Here is a 12,037-nt window from a genome sequence, read left to right on the forward strand (position 1 = left end):
GATTATTAATAGGGAAGTAGAGCCAGTGTATGGAGGTGACCCGGTGTATTTCATATGTGGAGATAAAGCGTATCCTTGGTTACTTAGAAACTGGGGAGGTACATGCTATTTAGGACTACTGTTCCCAGGAGTGTTTTTCTTAGAAACAACAGACATAGCCAAAGTATCTAGACCTAGGCCACGAAGAAGTAATGAAGACAGATTAACAGCAGTAGATGTAGCAAAATCATTTATACCATTTTTGGCACAAGCAATAAACTCCTATAATATTCAATGATTATCCAGAATCTTAGAAAAAACAATAAACGGAACAACAAATATATTATACAACATGACGTTGGAGGAAAAAGGGGTTAGATTGATGACACTGCAAAACAGAATGGCTCTTGATGTAATCCTGGTTGATCGTGGTGGTGTTTGCAAAATCGTGGGATCGGCGTGCTGTGTATTTGTAAACGACTCCTCTCCCACGATTTTCGAAGCAATAAGAAAATTACATGTATTAAGTTCTGAACTCCATACCCAAGACGGGGGTTGGGATATAAGTTCCTGGTTCTGGGAATTATTATATTCATGGGGATGGAAACTATTTGCGCTTCTGATAGCAGTACGAGGGATATTCATGACATGTTGTTGTTGCATACACTGCCCAACTGTGATATGCACCGAAATTAGTGAAAGATGTGTACAGATGATAGAGAAAAAGAGCACTAGTAGATCAAGTATCCTTGGTAGAGAAGAGACAAAGACAGTCAAAGAATTCATGTCCATTGACATAGGTGACAATGAAGAGGAAACCAAAAATATGCAAGATTCAGAGCCTGATTCAGAATCAGAATCTGAAACAGACACGTGGCTGGAAGAGGATGCAATGTACGGATGAGACGTTTGGCATATGGCCAAAAGGAGGGTTTGTCGATCCAGAAAAACAGACAACCCTCGATCATGCAGAAATGTACTATGTTGGCCGAAAACCAACCGTCTTATGGTCTTAGTGTCAGTAATACATAAGCTTGTCCGAAGTGCGGCCATTTTAAGGTGACAGAAATCACCATCTTGTTTTCTCTGACGTTTGCTTATTGCTTTCTGTTCTAAATGCTTCGCTGACATGATATTCTGCTTTACCAGTGTGCAATGCAAGGCCAAGGGAAATATGCTGAAACATAACGTAGCAACCCTGATAGAAATCCCCTGTCTCCTCCCACGCGCTATCCTTGAAAGAGGGCAGCAAGGAATCCTAATCAGCCCACAGGTGCCAGTGTGTCTCGAAAAACAGTGAAAATACTCGGAACGAACATTAAATTGCTTGAATTATGTTCTTCTTTGCGGCCCCCCTTTTTGAGCCCTGTAGAGTCCTGGAGAGCGAGTTGATCCCCAGGACCCAAATAGAAACTAGGAGATAGGAAGGCCTGGAATGTGGCTCTCCCCCCCACATGCAGCTTGCTAGCGAGAACAGAGGCATTCTGTTCTTTTCAACAAAGACTTATGTCTGCAGCCTTACAAAATTGCAAACTGTTGCTAAAACAAATGTTTGAGGTGTCAAACTCGTCACGATTGTCAATCATCATGCTCAGTTCAAAGGAGATGTGCAAGGGGTGGTTTTTGACACTACTGATTGTAAGATGTTAGTTTTGTATATATGTAACTGATGTTTGTGTCTCGCTCTCTTGCATCTCCCGAGGTCTGTTAGACACACGTTGCGGGGCGTGAGACCAGTTGGCCAACTGAGACTATTTACATTGCAATAAACCCTAGCTTTTGGGAATATAACCTTATGTCTGGCGTATCAGTAGGTGTGTGGTGGCTGTGCCTTGTTTTCCCATTCGAGGGTCCCTCAGGCTAATGTCTAGCAGAATGACTCCCAGGACTCCCCTTGTGAATTTGCATATTTAAGTAACTTTGGGTCTCACCCTAAGTTACTAGGGGAATCCAGACGTGGACCCCTTGCTCACTATTCTTAGAGAGGCACAGCTCCTCCCTACTGATGAGGTCCAACCAGACTGAACCATGTGTCTGGGGATGCTGTTGGTACTCTTGTTCAGAGGAGAATTGCCTAGCATTTCGGTGCTGGACTGCCCCAGGGCAGGACAAAGACTGATATGTTTGGGATATTTCTTCTCTGTGAAAGAAAGTGAACTTAAGTCTCTCGTAACCAGGACTAATGTCTGGCAGAGGGACTCCCAGGACCCACCTTGTGAATTTGCATATTTAAGTAACTTTGGGTCTCACCCTACGTTACTAGGGGAATCCTTAAGTGGACCCCTTGCTCACTATTCTTAGAAAGGCAAAGCTCCTCCCTACTGATGAGGTTCAACCAGACTGAAACACGTGTCTGGGGATGCTGTTGGTGCTCTTGTTCAGAGGAGAATTGCCTAGCATTTCGGTGCTGGACTGCCCCAGAGCAGGACAAAGACTGATATGTTTGGGATATTTCTTCTCTGTGAAAGAAAGTGAACTTAAGTCTCTCGTAACCAGGACTAATGTCTGGCAGAGGGACTCCCAGGACCCACCTTGTGAATTTGCATATTTAAGTAACTTTGGGTCTCACCCTACGTTACTAGGGGAATCCTTACGTGGACCCCTTGCTCACTATTCTTAGAAAGGCACAGCTCCTCCCTACTGATGAGGTTCAACCAGACTGAAACACGTGTCTGGGGATGCTGTTGGTGCTCTTGTTCAGAGGAGAATTGCCTAGCATTTCGGTGCTGGACTGCCCCAGAGCAGGACAAAGACTGATATGTTTGGGATATTTCTTCTCTGTGAAAGATAGTGAGCTAAAGACTCTGGGTAAGTCTCTTGTAACCAGGACTAATGTCTGGCAGAGGGATTCCCAGGACCCCGCTTGTGAATTTGCATATTTAAGTAACTTTGGGTCTCACCCTAAATTACTAGGGGAATCCAGACGTGGGCCACTTGCACACTATTCTTAGAGAGGCACAGCTCCTTCCTACTGTTGAGGTCCAACCGGACTGAAACACGTGTCTGGTGATTCTGTTGGGACTCTTGTTCAGAGGAGAATTGCCTAGCATTGCGGTGCTGTACTGCCCCAGAGCAGGACAAAGACTAATATGTTTGGGATAGTTCTTCTCTGTGAAAGATAGTGAGCTAAAGACTCTGGGTAAGTCTCTTGTAGCCAGGACTAATGTCTGGCAGAGGGACTCCCAGGAACCCCCTTGTGAATTTGCATATTTAAGTAACTTTGGGTCTCACCCTAAGTTACTAGGGGAATCCAGACGTGGACCCCTTGCTCACTATTCTTAGAGAGGCACAGCTCTTCCCTACTGATGAGGTCCAATCAGACTGAAACACGTGTCTGCGGATGCTGTTGGTACTCTTGTTCAGAGGAGAATTGCCTAGCATTTCGGTGCTGGACTGCCCCAGGGCAGGACAAAGACTGATATGTTTGGGATATTTTTTCTCTGTGAAAGATGTCGATCCAGAAAAACAGACACCCCTCGATCTAGGGGAAATGCACTATGTTGGCCGAAGACCAACCTTCTCATGCTCTTAGTCTCAGTAATACATAATCATAAGCTTGACTGCAGTGCAGCCATTTTAAGGTGACAGAAATCGCCATCTTGTTTTCTCTAATGTTTGCTTATTGCTTTCTGTTCTAAATGCTTCGCTGACATGATATTCTGCTTTACCAGTGTGCAATGCAAGGCCAAGGGAAATATGCTGAAACATAACATAGCAACCCTGATAGAAATACCCGGTCTCCTCCCGTGCGCTATCCTTGAAAGAGGGCAACGAGGCATCCTAATCAGCCCACAGGTCCCAGTGTGTCTCGAAAACACAGAGAAAATACTCAGAACGAACATTAAGGGGGTAATTCATAGAATTCAGCGCACAAGTGGCACACGCGGCTAGCGCACAGTGTGTGCGTGCGAATCCCTGCGCCATCCGCGTGCGCCAAAATACATTTCCGCACACAGCGTATTCATGGATTCCAACCACCAAAACCAGCCGTGGCGCACAGTGGCGCAGCGACCCTGCAGCAGCGCCAGTTACGCCCCCAAGAAGGCCCCTTGCGCAGGGACAAGCCATCAAAATCCCCAATCCAGCGCAAAGGGCTGCGCTAACCCTGTACCAGCATGGCAAGCGGCTACGTGTATCACTGGGGTGCGTGGGAAGTATCACACGCGATTCCATAAGGGTACGTGTACATCAGGGGTGCGCGGGAAGTTTCACACGTGAATTCAGCACGGAACGTGTATATCAGGGGTGCGTGGGAAGTTCCACATGCGAATGTCCTGGGTACGTGTATTTCGGGGTGCACGGGAAGTTTCACACGCGATATCAGCAGGGTACGTGTATTTCAGGGGTGCGCTGGAAGTTCCACACGCGAATGTCCTGGGTACGTGTATTACGGGGTCCGCGGGAAGTTTCACACGCGATATCAGCAGGGTACGTGTATTTCAGGGGTGCGCTGGAAGTTCCACACGCGAATGTCCTGGGTACATTTATCTTGGGGTGCGCGGGAGGTTTCACAAGCGATATCAGCAGGGTACGTGTATTTCAGGGGTGCTCTGGAAGTTCCACATGCGAATGTCCTGGGTACGTGTATTACAGGGTGCGCGGGAAGTTTCACACGCGATATCAGCAGGGTACGTGTATTCCAGGGGTGCGCTGGAAGTTCCACACGCGAATGTCCTGGGTACGTGTATCTTGGGGTGCGCGGGAGGTTTCACACGCGATATCAGCAGGGTACGTGTATTTCAGGGGTGCGCTGGAAGTTCCACACGCGAATGTCCTGGGTACGTGTATCTTGGGGTGCGCGGGAAGTTTCACACGCGATATCAGCGGGGTACGTGTATTTCAGGGTTCCGTGGAGTACTACACGTGAATTTGCCATGTGGGTCCTCCCAGGTGTTCGCTCAACAACCTCCACGGCCCCTGCAGGCAGCCCACACCACGGGGGACTAGCCTGCACCCCCACTCATGTTCCCCTGCACCCCCACCCCCCAGCACTGTGGTGCACCCTCCACCAGGCCCCCACTCATGTCTCCCATCACTCCCACCCCCCAGCACTGTGGTGCACCCTCCACCAGGCCCCAACTCATGTTCCCCTGCACCCCCACCCCCCAGCACTGTGGTGCACCCTCCACCAGGCCCCCACTCATGTCCAACTCATGTTCCCCTGCACCCCCACCCCCCAGCACTGTGTGGCACCTGCCAGCAGGCCCCCACTCATGTCCAACTCATGTTCCCCTGCACCCCCACCCCCCAGCACTGTGTGGCACCTGCCAGCAGGCACCCACTCATGTCCAACTCATGTCCCCCTGCACCCTCACCCCCCAGCACTGTGGTGCACCCTCCACCAGGCCCCCACTCATGTTCCCCAGCCAACATGTCATCACAATCTAGATCCCTGGTCCCTATGGTCAGCCTCCAAATGCAAAACACCCACCCGAGTATTGCATCCACCCACTTAGAAATGGCAATAACATGATAGAACCCCAATTGCAAGTTTGGAAACGAACACATGTCCCTCACATACACCCAATGGGTGTCAGTGAATCTCAAAACCCATATAATGATATGCATGAAACCAATGAGATGATACTACACATTGAAGTTTGAACAAAAAATATGTATTAAAGGAAACATAAATTGAATCAAAAATAAACAAACAGAAAAGGGAATGTAAAAAAATAAAAAGAAGCATGTCCGTGAAAAAATGCAAAACCAAAAATCATAATCCAAAGGAATGGTGTCCAAAGTCACAGTCCACAAAAGAAAATCCAATGGAAAATTATAATTGAAAGCCATTGCTCCATGGGTAAATTGTAAAAAAAAGAAAATCCAACAGTCAACTATGTACAGATGAACAAGCCAGGGTCCATGATCCCAACAGAAGAAATGAAACCTATCTAATAACATTACCTAATAAAAAAAAACTATATACAAAAATGTGGCCCATTGTCCAAAAGGTCCAAAAAAATGCAAAACCAAAGGAAACCTAACACTAACTACAGAACTATGTACAAGGGCAGCGGGCTAGTCCGACAGCTCACTTTTGGATATCCCGGGCCAGGACATCATCGAACTCCTGCTCAATGTCCCGGAGGCGGTCCTCCTCCATGGCCCGAGGGTCCGCAGGGCCGTCGACGTGTCCACCTCCAACCCCCTGCGGATTGCCTCGAGGCACTCGGCCCGCCTCAGGGCCCTCCGCATGGAGTTCTCTGCACTGACCATCGTGAGCACCGTGCCTCTTCCACCCGCTGCCGCTCCGCATCTATGGCGTGGCCCAACCGCTGCCACACGGAAGACACTTTCTGTCCTGGGTCCTCCTGCCCTCCGGCCGATGCCTGCCCCTCCGAAGTCGAAGGCCCCGAGCCTTCATGGCTCCCACCACGTTGCTGCTGCTGCTGTGCCTCTGCCCGTGCACTGCCTCCTGCTGCCTGCACATCCTCCGCTGGCTGGGGTGCAGTCATTGATGTGGCCACCCCTGCTGGACGTCTGACTCCCGACTGTGGCAGGGATGCCTCCTCCACCAGCCTGGCCACACCGTCAGCGGCAGCTCCATAGGGCACCCAGGTGACTGATGGGTGGGAAGATGGCACGGAGGACGACTGGCGCATAGGGGGTTCAGTTGAGGAGAGGGTCGCAGCAAGCCCCATCAAACGGAGGGATCCGGCCTGGGTGACCTGTCCCAGTAGGCCGACGCGGTCAATGAGCCATTCGAGATGACGTGCAGTCTCCTCATGGAAAGACTGCAGGTCACCTCGCATGGCCCGTTGACGCAACGCCACACCAGTCAGGACAGGCTCAACCCGGACCCGGATAGCCACGTCCGCAGGCAGAGGAAGGCCAGTTGTCGTGAGCTCATCCCCTGCCTGAAAATGGGTCTGGACGTAGGCATCCCTGCTGGTGCAAGATGATGCAGGGACAGGATCAGGGACAGGATTGCACACAGGCACCTCCGCGGCGGCCTGTGCTGCCTCCTGTCCCTGGTCCTGCACTGCACCACTAGCACCAGTGGAATCCCCACCTCCAGACCCCGTCTCTGTTGCTTGCATGGCCTCCTCCTCCACCAAACCCCCCTCCAACCTGGATGACTCTGTGCCATCTTCCCCTGTTGGGCCCAGCTGCCCCTTCTGCTGCCGAGGAGTCCAACTCCAACCTCCGCCTCTTGGACCTCCCCCCAGCAGCTGCGGCCTGGGACGCGGCACCGGACTCCTCACTCCCCGACAAGATCACAACCTGGGAGGGGAGCCGGGCCTTGCGTCTCCAGCTGGCGGTGGGATCCCCGCCGCTGTGCTCCACAGCACCTTCTCCGCCCTCTTCATCAGTTGACGCTGCAGACAGGGAGAAATAAAACACAGGCATCAGGGCACTGTACAGTGGACACATACACACATGACAGTTGTACATGAGTGGCATTGGCAAACCTCAGACATGCCATCACAATCCCCAACACACATGTCATTTCAACTCGCACACATGAGCCATACCACAGCCATATCGCAACTGCCAGCATCATCCATACACATACAACAGCATTAGCAGGCAAAGCTGAGCCAGACATCACATGCAACACAGGAAGTGCACTACACATGTACACACACCACCACACTTGCATGCATGTGTACACCTCTGCCAAGTGTCGCAGTGTTCAGATGGGCATCCATGTCACATCTGCCAATCAGGCTTCCACATCCCGCTGTCACATGTATCCATGTTGCATCACTGTTGCACCCTTGTCAAATACACACAAATGCACATGTGCACAGTGCTGATACATTGCAGCTGAAAACAACATACATGCGTGACATCACGCACATGTCTACTTACATACACATTCATCCAAACATGTGTGCCCACACAACTGCATTTGGCATGCAAGCCTACACACACAAGCACCATCCATGTCTCACACATTACAGCCCTCGCATGTGTTAGCCTCACGGCCCTGTACACCCCCACCCATACTCGACCCCATACAAACAGATGTGCAACCTGCACACTACTGAAACATCACCACACGCACAGCTCACAATCACGATGCATGTACACTTACCGCTCGACTACAGATGGGTCTGCCTCTCAAGGACTTGGACGTGGAGCGCTGGGGATATGCGTTCCAGGACCCTCATCTGATCTTCCGACAAGTGGCCCCGGCGCCCCTTAGCATCCGCTGCCTTCAAGAGGCGCCGGGCCTTGTTCAGGGTCCTGGACCTGAAGTCCTCCCAGCGCTCCTTGACATGTTGGAAGTCGCGGACTGTCACCCCCTCCGCGTTGATGGCAGTCACGATGTCCGTCCAGATCCGAGTCCGTCCTTCCTTGTCGGCGCGGGAACTTCCGAAGAGGGCATCATATTGCCCCAGGACTTGCTCCACCAGGACACCAACTTCCCTGGCACTGAAGCTGGTGCCCCTCTGCCTCTCTGCCTGGGGGTTGTCAGTGGTGCCAGATGTTGCAGTGCCCGACATGACAACCCCAGAGGCAGGAGTGGGTGGGCAATTGGGTCCTGGGGCTGGGCTGTGGAGCGATGGAATCCCAGTCGGGAGTCTTCGGTTCCAGCAGGGGTGGTTACAGCAACAGCACCCCTGGCTGATGTGCAGGCAGCAAATGGCAGGGCACGTGGGCAGCAGGCAGTCAGGCAGTAGCAGATGGCAGGTGGGAGCGTGCTCAGGGCTCTGGGGGGCAGTAATTCGGCCTTCTGGGCAGGAGCGTGGTCTTCCGTGTGCTTACGCGTGGCCAGCTTGATACGGAGTGATTTGGCACGTGAAAATTCTGCACGTCAGCATGTAATTCGAGGAAAGGCCCTTAGCGCGTAAGCGCATCTGCACGCATACGCAATTTCATTGGACAGAAGGCCCCTCAAGCACAAGCGCCCCTGTGACGTGACGCACGCAGGCGTGCATGGGCATTTCAGCGCGCGTGAAAAACTGCACGTCCGCATGTAATCCGAGGAAAGGGCCCATGCGCGTAAGTGACGTGACGCGCGCGGGCGTTTCCCTCAGCACGGATTAAAGGTGAGCGGGCCCAGCAGTTCGCTGTACGTGCCTTTCATAGAGACCGACGTGTGTTGCTGCTTCCTGTTGTTTCGCGCGCCATCACAACTTCACAGCTATAAAGGACGTATCTCTTCTTTTGGCGGGGGTATTGGCTACGTGTGTTTTTCTGCATCGCGCTAGTCAGACGGTGAGTCGCACACGCTCTTTTTCTCACTGCAGGTGCCCCTGTGTATCGTACCCATTTTCGATGTCATAGTAGCCTGCGTGTCCCATGCATACGCGTTATTCGTGTTACTGGGTGCCACCGCGTACTGCGGGAGGTTGAATCCACGCACGTAGGCTGCAGGGTTGCATGCACGGTTTTACTGCAGTTTTGGGGTGCCTGAGCGTTGCATGACCCGTCACTACATCACCAGGGTCACATACAGCCTTGTAGGTGCAGGGGGGCTGTTAACATCTTGCTTCCCACCCCCTTCATCCCAATTGCCCAGGTCAATTGTGGTGTACACCTCCCATTGGCACCACTCCATCTGTGCCGGCACTACTACATCTGTACCATGGTTGGGAGGCCACCAAGGTGAGGGGCGCCTCAGCTGGGCGTACTCCTCGTGGCGGGCGTGGTCGGGGACGTGGCCGTGGTGACCAAGGAGTAGGGGGACTCCAGGGTGTCCAGGGCGGCCACAGAGGGGGAAGAGGCAGGGGGGCGCCACTTGAGCACAATGTTGTGCCATGTGTCGGTGCAGTCATGCCACCACCCCCTGTGGTTCCGGGGGATGCAGCTTCTGCATCTGGCACTGGCGCCCGTGTGACCCGGCAGTCTGTTCCATCGACTGGCACGGGCCTAATGGTAGTGGTAGCTGCAGGTGCAGCTGTGGACACCGCCACCCAGGCTCAGGGTCTGCCAGCGCAGGCTGCGTTGGCACTTGAGGAACCCTTGGTAGATCTCCAACAGGCCAGGAGGGAAACCATAGGGGCAGGCCGGGCTGCTCAGACCAAGACACGTGTCCCTGGGGCAGTCATGTCATCTGCTGCCCCGAACAGCCGGGTGTTGGCAAGTGCAGGGGCAGATGCACCCAACAACACCCCGGTTGTGAGTCTGCCAACCAGGACTGTTGCGATCAATGACCCTTCCACAGCTGATGTTGCTGCGAAGGGACCATTAGAGGGCACCCAGCTGCCACTGACACAAGTCAGGCCTTTGGTCGTCCCTCCACCTGCCACTCCCTTGGCTCAATCCACCGAACCCACTGGCCATACTGGTCAGGGCGGCATTAGCCAGCCAGGGTCTGCGCCACAGTCCAAGAGGAGGAAGGTTGCACCTGCAGCACAGGCTGGGACCCCAAACACACCCACGACCTCCTGCACGTCAAGGAAGAAGCCTTTCTGCAAGCAGGAACTGAACTTCCTCGTGGACTACGTGCGGGGCCACAGCCGTGACATGCTAGTGGGTGCCAATAGTCAGACTACGGCTGCCCAACGTGACACCCACTGGAAGCATGTTGCGGAACATGTCAGTTCATTTGGCCATGAGGTGCGCACGGCGCAAGAGTGCAAAAAGCGTTGGAATGACATCAAACGCAGCACTAAGGCTAAGCGTGCCTCTAATTACAACTTGACTCTGGTGACTGGCGGTGGGCCTGCACCAGAGGAGGAAGTGCTCACTCCGCATGAGGCACTCGTTGCGGAGTTCATACCACCTGAATTGGTCGAAAGAGTGGGAGAGATGCTGGACTTTGATGCCCAGTCCAGTGAGTGTTGATGTGTGTTTGTTGAGGATGTGTGTGTTTCACTTGTGGGATGTGTTGTGCATGATTGCCACTACATGTGACGTGTACATGGTTCTGATGTGTAAGTAATGCAATGCTTCCGTGATGCATGTCTCCTCTGCTTGCATGCAGGGACTCCATGTAGGCATGCTCCCTTGCCCCTCCTCTGCCACTCTGCACCCCAGTTCCACCTTTGCACTGGTCTGCTTCAATCTTGCCAATGTGTACTTTCTTGTTCATGCGTCCTGTGTAGATGCTAACTTCCAGCGTAGAATCTGCCAGACATATGCTGTGTGGTAATGCCTTAGTACATGATGCAGGGTATCTCACTTGTACTGTGCATAGGTCAGATGTCCCGCAGGGACATGAGTGCCCATTCATGCTCCATGTGCATTGCACGCATGCCCCTTTGTGTCCTTGACTGGATGATCACTGTAATACAAGTCCATGGTTACATACATTGCATGGCATCTCATCAGCCTTCCCCTGACAACTGTGGCTCAGTCCTGCGTTGCACACATGTTTAGGGTCTGACAATCTGTGTGGCTCACAGGCCTCAGCCTGTTCAATGGCCAATGACTCTGTCCAACTGTTGTTGTGTCTTCTTCACACATGGGCGGCATCCAGAGTTTTCATCATGTGTCCTGCTTACTGTCCCAGCATCATTTGCAGTGTTGTCACTTGAATCACATTAAGCTGTTGATGCCAGTCAACACTGCCTGTCAATACACAGGTGTATGGTCAGCCTTTTGATACCATGCTAGGCATCCCTGCTTTGGTACTGGGGTGGAGGAGTGCCTGGCTTCTGGATATGGTACACATTGAATGCACAATGCACGTGATGTCTGAATTTGACATTGCACTGCCTTCACATTTCCTGGCACACACCATGGAGTCCTTGTACATGTAGGTAGTGAGTGGCGTACACATTTTCTGCACTGCATAGACCCACTTCCATGGAAACTGCCACTTTTCAACAGGTCTGATCACAGAAGCAATTCAAAGTTGACCCAGCATGCATGCCAGGTTATATGTTGTGTGTCACATGTCTGCCTGATGCGTTTGCTGTCGGTGTGTGTGTGTGTTGTGTGCTTCTGACATGTGTAGTGACCTTTTTTCTCTCTATTTTTCAGGTGATGACGCAATGGAGGCGGAGGATGGTGTTGTCATGCCAGATACAGGGTTGTTACCACTACATCAACCCGGCACTAGTGGGGGTCGTGGGGTGGTAGGCCACGAAAAACCCCAAGTGCTACAGTCCATCTTGTCTCTGGCTGCCTATGAGTCCAGCCTTGATGACGACTCTGA

This window comes from Ambystoma mexicanum, chromosome 7p (assembly GCF_040938575.1).
Source record: "Ambystoma mexicanum isolate Mex_15411 chromosome 7p, UKY_AmexF1_1, whole genome shotgun sequence".
NCBI lineage: Eukaryota > Metazoa > Chordata > Amphibia > Caudata > Ambystomatidae > Ambystoma > Ambystoma mexicanum.